Source organism: Mirounga angustirostris, unplaced genomic scaffold (genome assembly GCF_029215605.1).
Source record: "Mirounga angustirostris isolate CCGP_5_RB_7025 unplaced genomic scaffold, mMirAng1.0.hap1 SCAF_14, whole genome shotgun sequence".
Lineage (NCBI taxonomy): Eukaryota > Metazoa > Chordata > Mammalia > Carnivora > Phocidae > Mirounga > Mirounga angustirostris.
In genome coordinates this window covers 26,769,616-26,782,078 of record NW_026991722.1, presented here as the reverse complement: position 1 = coordinate 26,782,078, position 12,463 = coordinate 26,769,616, and the positions used below count along the sequence as shown (strand labels likewise).

Below are 12,463 nucleotides of genomic sequence, written 5' to 3'. Positions count from 1 at the left end.
GCTGGCTCCACGCATGCCAGAGCCACCTCAGGGTCCCTTCTGCAGCTCCACGCAGAATCCAGTCCAGCCAGTGCTTGCTGAGCTCTTACCTCAGGCCAAGTGCTTGCTGTGGATGCATCCACTTTTCATCTTTAGAACTAGCCTACGGGGTAAGTGATCAGCATGAGCATCTGGAATGAGCTCTGGAGTTCACTCACTGGCCCAGAGCCACGTAGATGGTAGATGGCAAAGCTGGGACGTGAGCCTGCACTTTGACTTGAGGCTACTCACCTATAAGGACAGCTGGTGTCCCCTGAAAAGGGCCCTGTGGCCTCCCACAGCCACTGGGTGAGGAGACCTTTAAAGCTGCCCCCTCTCACACCTGAAGTTCCCACCTGCCCAGAGAGGGAAGAGTACCTGCCCGACGGCTGGTGGGTGGAGGGTTCCCACAGACATAAAATATAGCCGTTCACTGCTGAGCTCAGCCACGGAGGCAGGATGGGGCCTGTCCTCGCAGCTTCTCTCTCTGGAGGTTGCTCAGAAAAGGCTGGGGGATTGGATCCTGGAACAGCTCAACACCAGAGAATCCAGAAGCCTGCAGGGTTGAGCCACTCTAAATGCGGGGTCAGTGCCCTGGCGACAGGTGGCTCTGGCGAATCAGAAGTGGGAGTGGTACCCAGGGCTTCTCCTGGGCCCTGTGGGCCGTGACTGAGGATTTAAAATAAAATCATTCCTCGAGCACTTCCCAGAAACCTTCCCGACACGTGGGGGTGGCTACTTCCCATGTGTTCTCACACGCCTCATTTCTGTGTCATGGATGTACTGCTTTACACACAGAAAGGCATTTTACCCAATAAAGTGGCTTCTTCTTAAAATGTCTGTATTTAAATAACTTTTGTATATAGTATCATATTTAACTCTTCAAATTATATATTTTAAAATATTTGTTCTTAATTTTCATATAAGTTAATGGTTAAGGGTTAAAGTTATATTTTTCAGTACTTTTAAGTAATATTTTTAAATATTAAAACATTTTATACAATAAATTGGCTCCTGTTGACAAAATGAAATTGGCTCCTTGTTTTCATGTCGTGAAAGAATTGAAGCAGAATTCCTAAGAACTAGGCATTGTGGATTCCCAAAATATCACACTCACCTTTTTCTGTTTCCCCGTGTTTTGGAACTCCTTTGTCTGTCTTTCTCATCTGGCAAACCCAAATTGATCCTTCAGTACCCAGCTCAAATGCCCCCACTTCTGCGAAGCCTTCTCTGACCCTCACTCCTGGGGTCCCTCTTATTTTGTCTCTTAACTAAAAGCAAATATAACATTTTTTAAATCAATATGTAATGCATTATTTGTTTCAGGGGTACAGGTCTGTGATTCATCAGTCTTACGTAATTCACAGCGCTCACCATAGCACATACCCTCCCCAATGTCCATCACCCAACCACCCCATCCCTCCCACCCCCTCCACTCCAGCAACCCTCAGGTTGTTTCCTGAGATTAAGAGTCTCTTATGGTTTTTCTCCCTCTCTGGTTACGTCTTGTTTCATTTTTCCCTCCCTTCCCCTATGATCCTCTGTCTTGTTTCTCAAATGCCTCATTATCAGTGAGATCATATGATACTTGTCTTTCTCTGATTGACTTATTTCACTTAGCATAATACCCTCTAGTTCCATCCACGTCGTTAATTAGAGCAAATAGCATTGTATTATAACAGTCTGTTTATGTATCTGTTTTCCCTTCCAAGCGGTGTTGTGAATATCTCAAACACCGGGATTCTGTCTTTGTTACCTCTGTACCTTTTGTACTACGGATGCTGGAAAGCTAAAAACTACATTTCCCAGACTCCCTTGCAGCTAGGGCGTGGATGCAATTTAGGTTCAACCAATCAGAAGCATTTACATGAGACTGATTCAGAGCTGTTATAATAGGTAAAGAATGACGCGGCCCCAGGCACTGTTTTGCTGGTGCCGAATGTAGCAGAAGCGGCATGGTTCTTGGAAACTGCAGTGGTAGCAGCACCCTCATGATTATATTTCTATGTAAGTATACTACATTTATTATTATGTTATTTATTATTATATATTATATATAAACTGCAGTGGCACCACACCCTCATATTATATTTATATATAAATACATTATATTTATTATTATATATTATTTATTATTATTATATATTATATTCTTTCCCCTAAATGAATCCCTTTCTGCTTTCACAATGGATGGATTCTGTTACCTACAATTAAGAACAAGGGATGAGGCCACCAGAAAAGTCCATGACCTTGGCTGTAACTCACATCATTTTCCAGTCACACAACAATAAGTGAGGTCTGGTGTCATCGTTTGCAACCAGAGCCATTGGCACTAAGTCCTTTGGAATCGACTGGGTCCTCTGAATCCATGATCTCAGGCTGCTACAAAGAAAAGCTCCAGATTCATAAGGTGCTGGAGTTATTTAGGAGAGACTTATCCCAGTGGTCTCAGGGGGCTGGGAGTCTTGCAGACACATCTTTGTTATGCCGCTAAGCCAGCTGTGTGACTTTGGTCAATCGCTTGCCTGCTCTGGGCCTCTTCTTTCTCCTCCTTAAAATAATCTGTTTGAACTACGTGATAGCCAAGGGCCCACGCAGCACTACAATATGATCCCTCAGTGTTTCCCACTCACTAACCAAGCCAGAATATGACTGTAGATGGATGATCCACAAAGACAAGGAAGAAACTTGCGAAGACCAGGCAGCACCGCCCTGCCATCAGGCAGCCCCTCCAATGTCTCCATAAGGCCCTCCCCGCCTTACCTCTGGCAGCCTCCCCTCGGTCTCCCTCTCTCCTGAATCCCCAACCTCACCCATACCGGGAACTGGGAGGTACAGTGATTCCAAATGGTCTTGTGCCGTGTGTTTGGTGGCTATTCGGTGGACAGGCTTTCAGAACGGGGTCACAGTCCTTCCCTACCCCCCATAAGCCACCCTAGGCCCATCACTTTTGTGAGCCTTACTTTCTTCATCTGTAAAATCCACACACACAAAGAGTGCAGTTCATGTGTGACAGGGTTGAGAGAAGATATTGATGAGAAATTCGGAGAAAGTCCCAGGACAGTGCCCGGCGCACAGCAAGTGCCCAAGAAATGTTCATTCCTTTCTTGCTCCTTTCTCCTGCCATTAAAGGGCAAGAGTTGCCCGAGAGTCAGCGACTTGCTTATGGCTCCTCGGCTGGCTGACAGCAGAGCTGGGACAGGCACAAGTACCCTCAGGAAGTTTCTCTGCCGTCTCATTGGCTGGCATCCTTCTTCCGAGGCTACCAGTAAGCCCCTCCCCGCCACCCTGCGGCTAGAGCCCGTGCTGTGTTCTGCTTGGACGCGGGGATGTCCCTGATCACCCATCTCTGCTGCAGACCCACGGATAAACTGTGTTTCTGAGGCCTTAACATCTGGGCCTGGTTGACCCTGGGGAGACTGTCCCTCCCAGGGCTAGCCAATTCCTTGAGATGGTAACCACCTGTGAGCACCTTTCTTATGCAAACAAACCAATCCAGAGCTCACACCCCGCCCCCCACCACCACCTCCCATGGGGGCCCTCTTTCCCCCTGCCCTAATCATCCCAGGGCCAGGTACCAGACAACTAGGGGCAGCCTTTATGCCCCGGAGCCCAGTGAAATTATTCAGACTGATGACTCCCAATTCTGTGTACCTGTCTCACCTGTTTCTTCCACAGAAACCACAGTAGAGGCTCTTGCCCACTTTTTCCCGTCACTCCCTCTGCTCCTGACCACCCCCCCACCCGGGTGCTCCCCAATGGTGTGGTGTGCCTCCTGTCTCTGGGCATCTGTGGGTATAAAACCCTCTTCTTTCCTGGCAATGACTCCCACGGGTCTGTGTGTCTCACAAGGCATGACTATGACAAAGCCCAGCCACCTTGAAAACACTCCACGTGGTACCCCAGCCAGGCCATCAAAACCACGCCCTGCCTAGGGCGACAGGCCTCATTTCCCCAGCTGAAAATGGAGCTAATAGCTCTTGCTGACATCCCCATCCGACCTGGGCTCTGCTTCTCTGGGCTGCCCTGCTCCGTCCCAGTCTCTAAAGATACCTAATTTGGGGAAATGAGATTGTAACAAGCGCTGCCAAGCCTGCCCCCGCATTCTGCTCCTGACAGGACACCTGCGTCCTGCATTCTGGGAAAAGCCATGGTAATCCTTGTTTGACCTGGACACAGACTTCTACGCAGATGTCAAAAATGAGGCTTCCGGTTTCTTTGTGGAATGACATGGGAAGATGCTCGCATGACAGTGCTGAGTGGAAAATGCAAGTTACAACACTGTGATCTCCCAAAGGAATGGGACATACATATGTGAAAGCCCGGGGCAAAGGGAAAGGCCGTAACAAGGCACTAACCGTGGGCTTCTTTGAGTAATGGGACCATGAACGATTTTTTAAAATACTTTTCTGTATTTTTATGTTTTCTGTAATGGGGGTTATGATTTTTGAGTTATTGGAAATCACCAATAAATGCCCTTTTATTGAAGTCCTAGATCTCCCTTGAAACAACTCAAGCTTCCCCTTAACCTGCTATAAGACTGAGAAAAGCAATTTCTCCCACCTTCTCAACTCCATTAGCCTCTCAAGGTGAGTTAGTCACTGTCTCTTCTTCCAGTTCTGGAAAGGTGATCTCTGCCCAGCTCAGAGGCGAGGGGCTCAGTATCACATTTGGCACCTCACAGGTATAAATAGTCTGAGCCGGTCAGCCCAGCAGCATCTCAGATGCCACTTGGCTTCCGGCAGCCACATCCGGGACTGGCACCAAGCTGTGTCCGTCCTGCCCCATCTCAGTGCCCTCAGGGACTGCGGGGTGGGGGGCAGCCCCGGCTGCCTGACCAGTGGGTGACGGCCTCCCCTAAGGGAGAAGACAACGGCAGAGGTGACCACGACAGCCCTCCTCCTCCCCAGACTTGGGCTCTGGCTTTGCAGTCTGCGGAGGCCTCATTTCAGCGTGCCCAGGGGCCCGCGTGCATCCCTGCCAGCCTTTCTCTGCAAGCCTGTCCCTCAGCGGGCTCTCCTGTTGGCCTGAACCCCCTCCAGAGCTTTGTCAGGGCCATGGCGTCTTTACCGTACTTTGAGCCCCGGCACCACTGGCCAGTACAAGATAAGGCCCTTGCATTCAGCTAACACCAGCTAACACTGCCTTTCCTCCCCAGGTGCTGATGGTGTTCAAGAGAACAGGAGCCCAGGGAGGTCCCGACATCCTGCAAGAGCTTCCACCAGCCCAGCAAGCAGGGAAGCAGCCCCAGCTCAGCGATTGGCAGCCCTGGGCTCCTCTCGAACCTGGTGCAGAGTCTCAGGGGACCACAGAGTGGTTTATTTATTCCACACTGGGTAGGAACCCGGTAAGGGTATGACACCTCTGTGCAAATTAGGAAAAAGTACCTTTTTTTCCAGATGAATTAGGCCACGTGCCAGTCACATGGCTTATCAAGTGAGAGTGACCTGCTGGCTAGGTATCTTTGTGCAGTGCCCACCCTGCACAACCGGCCATGGCAGCCTGATACTGAACTCTTTAACTTTGTCTTGTTTAATCCTCCCAACAGCCCTATGAGGCAGGCATTGTTTCCCCATTTTATACCCAAGACTCAGACTGCAAGCGGTAAAGCAACTTGCCCAAAGTCATTCAGCTAGTAAATGGGGGCGCTGGAAAGGGCTTTCCCAGGGCTTTCAAGAGCCCAAACCCATGTTCTTCTGTCGCGGCAGTGCACTCCCTCTCCCTGATTCTGACAAGCCACAGTTGGTAGGGGGAGGTTCTCGGTGAGCAGCCCCCTCCCCTTCAGGGAGCTCAGCGCTATTTCAGAGCGAGAACAGGTGCCATCTCGAGACAGCACGCTACCCGTCAGAGCAAACGCACCGAATACAGAGTCTGCAAATTGCAGCCTGACAATTCAAAGGACTGCAGTGTCTTCCCAAATAGGTACAGAGAAGCGAGAAGGGCTCGGCTGTCAGTGACTACAGGTCACAGCTGCCAAGGGGAGATGCTCCCCTCCCCGGGGCGGGGGCTGGAGAGACCTGGCTCGGACCCTTGACTAGATGCTGGCTCTCTCTGGGCCACCAGTTCCCCATCTGTGCATGGGAATCTGCAGAGGTATTTGAAGTATCAGAGATGGAAGCTAAAAAAGCCCGATGTTGGGAACGCAACCCTGATAGTCCTGTGATTAATCTGCTCCCGGTGTGAACTTCACTGGGGTGCCATTCCTGGCATGGGGTGGGGGTTGGGGGGTCAGGGGCAAAGCCTTTTGCCCCTCCTCCCCCCCTGCAGTCAGTGGTTTTTCGGGGCCCCCCAATCCAGTGTCTCGACATCCCATGCAAGAGGACACATGCGGTGGCCTTTCCTTCTGGGCCGGACCAGGGAGCCCTGAAAAACTCCCCTGTGTAGACTCCAGCGCACCTCCCGGTGTCTAAACTAGCACTAGTTCCCCTACTGCCCCTGCCCCACTTCACCACCCTGCCCCCCAGGGGCCCACGCCACAGGCGGCATCCTCTGGGTCTCCTCGCCCTTCGCCTCCCACCCCGCTTGTCACCTCTGTGCCCTCTGGCGCCCTTCTCCCCCTCCCGGCATGAGGGGCGTGAGTCAGTCCTCTTTTCTCCCTGGAGGCGTGTCTCTGTCTGGAACATTCTTCCTCACCGTGTCTCTCGGTGCTACCTGCTTATCGGCCAGAGCCTTCCCCTGCCCTCCCTCTTCCACGCCCCAGCACGCTCCAGCTCCGTCCTTATTACACCGCACTCTGCCCAACACCCCCATTCCCAGGCCAGGTCCCTGGACGGATGGCTCTTCTCCTCTTTCCTCACCGAAGATTTACTGACCCACTACTGCGTGCCAGGTACTGGGATAGGCCGGGAGGCCGTGATGACCAAGCCAGATAAAGCCCCCACCCTCACGGACTTCCAGGACAGGAGACAAATGAAATACGAATGCAACACAGGGCCAGGTAGGGATGAGCGCTATAAAAGTAAAGCAGGCGAGGGGGCCGGAGGGCACCTGGAAGGGTGGTAGGAGGTCAAGGACGGCCTCTCCGGACAAAGACAGTTGGAGCATCAGCAGGGGTCCAGGAAGAACATTCTAGAGAAGGAACGGCAAATAAATACAAACAGGCTGAGGACGGACAAGACCAGCGGGCTGCAGGGACAGGGCCGTGGGGTGGTGGGCGGTGAGGGGCATCGAGGCCCGGGGCTGAGCGGCACCGGGTCCAGCTGGGCTTGGGGGCCGCTCGATACAGCAGCATGCTGAAGCGGAGGGAACGCATAGCCCGATGTGAAAGCGGCCTCTGGCCACCGTAGGGAGGCCATGCCGTCCAGCCAGAGCAGACAGGGGGATGGTGGACTGCGCCAAGAGGCAGCAAAGAGGTGCGAGGAGGAGACCGAGCAGGACATGCGTTAAGGACAGAACCAGCGGGATGTGCTGATGGCAAGACTGCAAAGGTGAAAAAAAAGGAGAGAAATCAACGTAACTCCTAAGATTTTAGCTTGGACAACTAGTTGGATCACAGAGCCGTTGTAAGAGGAGGCAATGATGGAGAAAAACAGCGTGGGCCTGAATCAAAGGAAGCTTGCTGAGACTGTTGGGCATTCAAGGGGAGATCATAGGTAGGCAGTCAGAGTCACACGTCCGCAGCCCAGTGCAGAGGTCAGGGTCAGAGATACACGCTCCAGGGTCAAGGGACAAAGGACTTAGAGAGATCTCAGGGGAGCGCGGAGAGCAGAGGGCAAGCCTGCGGCTCCGACAGACATTCGGATGGTGGCAGGGGAGACGGGCCACCAAAGGAGCCTGAGAAGGAGAGTTGTGGGAAGGAGGAAAATCTGGAGATCCCAAAGACACGGATGCCAGGAGCAGAGAGCATTTCCAGGACAGAGGGCCAGCTCCGTCCAGAGCTAATGATGCCAAGGAAGAGGAGGAAAGAGAAGGTCCCACTGACCTAGTGACTAGGTGGTCGTCAGTGACCCTGACAAGAGCAGATTCAGGGGAGCAGGAAGGCAGAAGCCCCATTGGCATGGGCTGAGGTGAGAACGGAAGTGGGAGGTGCTGGGGACAGTGACAGCGGAAGTCTGTGTGATGAGCGCTGGGTGCCAAGGACTGAATGTCTGGGTCCCCCCAAAATTCACATGCTGAAATCCTACCCCCCAAGGTGATGGTATTAGGAGGTGGGGTCTTTGGGGTGATTAGGTCATGAGGGTACAGCTCTCATGAATGGGATCAGGGCCTTTATAAAAGGGACCCCAGCAAGCTCCCCCACCTTCTTCCCACCATGTGAGGGCACAGCAAGATGACAGTGGGCTCCCACCAGAACCCAACCGTGCTGTCACCCTGATCTCCAGCATGCAGCCTCCAGAACTGTCAGAGACAGGGCACTGCTTACAAGCCACCTGATCTGTGGGACTTTGTGGAGGCAGCCCGCCCGCACCGGGACAGGGAGCGCGTGAAGACTGTCCTGGCTGAGGCGGCAAGAATGGCATTTCCCCCGACATGGGAAGAACCAGCCAGAGTTAGAAGGAACACACCTCAGTGTTCTCTGAGACTCTGAAGGCCCCAGTGGAGGGTGAGGGAGGGAAGGTTTACACTCCACACGAGGAGGCCTGCGTGGGGAGGGCAGCCTCTGTGAACCCCATCATCCCCATCCCAGCACAACCTTTATGGCCCTCGATGTAGCAGGTGCAGGCTATGCGTGACTACGTGGATTGGAAAACTGGGACAGCCCCGTGTGCCTTACCATCTGGGTACCCCCTAAACTGCTTATCAGGTGGATGCTGGGTCCTCCCGGCCTGACTCCAGCCCCCCTTTTCTTTCCATTCTGGGAGCTGACCTGGGGTGAGGCCCTGACAGTCACCCTTGACCATCTGATCTGGAAATGAGGCCCAGAGAGGGACGTCCTCATACCCAGCTGTGAGTCGGGGTGAAGCTGGGGCCTGGATCTACCCAGAAGGTCCCTCTTAGGGACCCCACTAGTGACCGAGCAAGGTGGGAGCTTGCCAGATGGGAAACTGGGGCACGGAACCATTCACCTAAGTGGTTATTTGTCCAGGAGACTCAATTCAGACTCAACCAAGGGCCACAAAGTTCAAGGTCCAGGTGGACTCATGGGACAACACCCCTTGGCGAGTCCCAGGACACCCACAACCTGGCCTCCACAGACAGCCTCCTGCCTGTTGGCCACCAGAGGCCCTCGTCAGGTACACGGGAGGAGATGGGGAAGCCACACCATCTTTGTTTTGCTTTTCCAGCATGCAGCCCAGAACATTCTGCCAAACCTGATTCTCCAAACTCTTCTCTGTTGGATGGAGCCCGAGAACTCCATCCCTTTTCATTTTTTATTTTTTGTCCTTTCCCACAGACTTAAAAATTGACTTATGCTAAACCAGCCCGCACCACAAGTCAGGTGCACAGGCACCAGCCCTCAAGAGCTGTCACCACACCTGCAAGTCCAGTATGGAAAATTCTTTCCCCTGGGGTACCTTTGCTCCCAAGGGCTCCTCTTTGAAATGTAGAATGTCCAGGAGCAGGTAGAAGGAAGCATTTGTCAGGGGTAACAATCAAGAAAGCACTAAGCGCCGTGGGGGGAGAGGGGGGAGGAGAATGACACAGAAGATGGGGGGCTGGGGAGATGAGAGACCCTAAAGATGGAGCAGGACACCCAACCCTACCCAGGCTGACCTGTCCACAGCCCAGGAAGCAGAAGCCCTCTGTCTAGCATGGCCTGAGTCCCGAGACTCTGGAGTGGAGGATGCTGTGTGGGCCAGCTCCATCAGCCATCACCTCTAAGTGGGGACTCGGTATCCTCATCTGGAATATGCGGGCAATGACAGGACCCGCCCTAAGCACTGGAGGGTGAGGACTGAGTGCAGGAACAGGGGCAGGTGCCCAGCACAGCACCTGGCACACAGTCAGCCCTTACCTGCCGAGATCCCAGCCAAGTCCTGCCCCTCCACGGAAGCACCTCTGACCTCCACGCTGAGCTCTTGGCACATCGGTGCCATGCAATTTATTACCTAATTATATACCATCTTGAAACCATTAGGGAATCACTGAATACAGCATAATAAGATGGTAATTGTATCGCAGCTCTGAAATATGACCATCCCAAAGCCCACACTGCAAGGTACCTGCTAGACACACAGGCAGACCGCACCCCGAGGGAAGGGCTCTGGGGCCCTGGACTCTCAGCCGGCTCACTCTTCCGTGGAGCAGAGTCTCCTGTGTTATCGGTTTGAGGCTGGCTCTTTTCTCCCACGGCTGGTGCTACCCTCCCACTCGGGAAGACCCCTGCACCCCAGCCCGGAAGCCCAGCAACACGGGGAGCATGCTGTCCCAGGAACGGGCAGTTTGGATGGGCAGCAGCCTGGGCAGTTTTGCTCCAGACATCAGAGAGTGGGCTGCGCACTGCCTCTTGCCATCCCACCACAGCCCAGGAGGGCCGAGGCTGTACAGAAGCTGGGACAGGGGCTGATGAGACCGTCCAGCCAGGCCGCCTGTGGGCTGTGTCTGAAGCTGGAGGGTCTGGAGGGCCCTGGATATGCTTGCGCAGGTGGTCCAGGCCGGTTCTTGGGATCTGCGGAATGCCTGAGCAAACACGGAGACGTTTATGTGCACTTGCCGGAGAGCTGAGTGTATGTGAAATGACAGAAACAGCCCTCCGGGCAGACACTTCTTACAGAATGTACAGGTAAGGGGGCTATCCAGGAAGGCTTCAGGGAGGAGGTGGCGTGGGAGAGGGACACTGACAGGATGATAAGGACTTGATGTGGAGCAGGGTCCAGATGGCAGAAGCTGAGTGAAGCCCTTTGCGCTGTGGCTACAGGCCTGGCTCAGAGTCAGCACCTGGGGGGACTCCTGGCCCAGCTGCCCTCAGCCCCTCTGACTCGGTCCTACCCCCGAGACATGCTCAGGCAGTGCATGCAACACTCCCACCCTGCAGGACCATGACCACGACGGGCGTTGCTGCCTGCCCCTGCCCTCTGGGCCGTCCCTGGGGGGCCCGGGCAGAGGGCTCAAGGCACTGAGCCGTGGAGGACACGGGCGCTCCCCACCCGCTCATCTACCGTTCCAGAACTGCTATGGTGCTCTGTGCACGGTGTCTGGGAGGGCTTCTCAGTCAGTCACTGCAGGAGTGTATATTCTGCCTTCACTGCCTTCTCTCTCCTGCTGAGCCAGCCCCCTCCCCCTCCCCCTCCTACAGGCTGCCCAGACTGCTCCAATGGCCCTACCCTCTGCTCTTCTCAAGAGAACGTTCTCCCATCCTTCCAAACTGTGAAGGAGTTTATGATTCAAAGTGCTTCCCCTCTGGGGATTAATTTTCAAAGACAGTGCCAGAGACAGATTTATTCAAAGGAATACATCTCTAAGGGAGAATTCGGGAACCCCGAAATGTAAGTTTGCTTTTTTTTTTTTTTTTTAACCAACAGCCTTTACTGTGAGCCTGCTTAATTCATTATTTTATTCCATTAACATGTATTAAGCTCCTACATGCTGGGTGCTGCCTGGGTGCTGGGGCTTACATCACTGCCTAGTGCGGGAGACAGAAACACAAACACAACCCCAACATGATGAGAAGTGTCTTCAAAGACCTTCCTGCTTACGTTCAAGGCACCCACTTAAATAGCAGCATTTGCTGATTCAAACTGAGTCCTATCTGCTCTCTAAAACAGCTCCCCGGAGGACTCTCATTGGACACTTTTAGACCCGCACTTGAAATTAATAAAGCTGTATGTCGATGTATATTTTATAACTCACACACTTTCCAACTCGGCCTGGACTTCCCCTAGCTCACGTCCAATGAGAAGACCTGACCGCAGCCATTCTGAGCACTCTCTGGCCTGGATTTTCTTTGTGGTCTTATTTGGACTTTTCCAGACCGATTGCTTGGACCTGCTCCTTCTCCCAAGACTCCTGTTTGAATATACAATTTATGAGTCATTTGCTTTTTCTGCCTCTCTTTATCCTCTGGTTATATATGGTACCTGACTTCCCCTCCAACTGTCTTAATAATAAATAACACACTTTACCACACCGCGACACACCACACAACTATAGAGAGCAAAATATGGCATGCACTGAATTATTCAGGAGGTGAAAAACACCACAAAGCACATCACATATTCCAGGCGTGGAGACTTGTTCACCGGGATGATGTACTTTCACCCTGAAGAGCACTCTCCACAGCGGCATTAGGCCCCCTCTCCCCCCAGCCCTGCAAATCTGCTGCCAGGAGCTGTCCTACCCATTATGAAGTGGGCAGAAGCCACTCCTACGCCGAGGTAAAAAAAAAAAAAAAAAATCTCCAACATACGGTTCAGTTCTAATTACATTAACCATTATTTCCCACATGTGGGAACGATGCATATTATGGTTTCTCACATATGTAATAGTACTTTGGGGGGTCAACCAGAAATTGCGATCTGACGTTGGAATTGTCCCAGAAGACGTTGGGCTGTGTGCTCATCACATT

The 12,463-nt window shown here is 52.8% G+C and overlaps 1 protein-coding gene across 3 annotated transcripts in view; it reads right to left on the bottom strand.

Annotated features, from left to right (window-relative positions):
• ST8SIA5 (ST8 alpha-N-acetyl-neuraminide alpha-2,8-sialyltransferase 5) overlaps nt 1-12,463 on the bottom strand; it is a 54,407-nt gene that overhangs the window by 22,628 nt on the left and 19,316 nt on the right. The window lies entirely within an intron of this gene.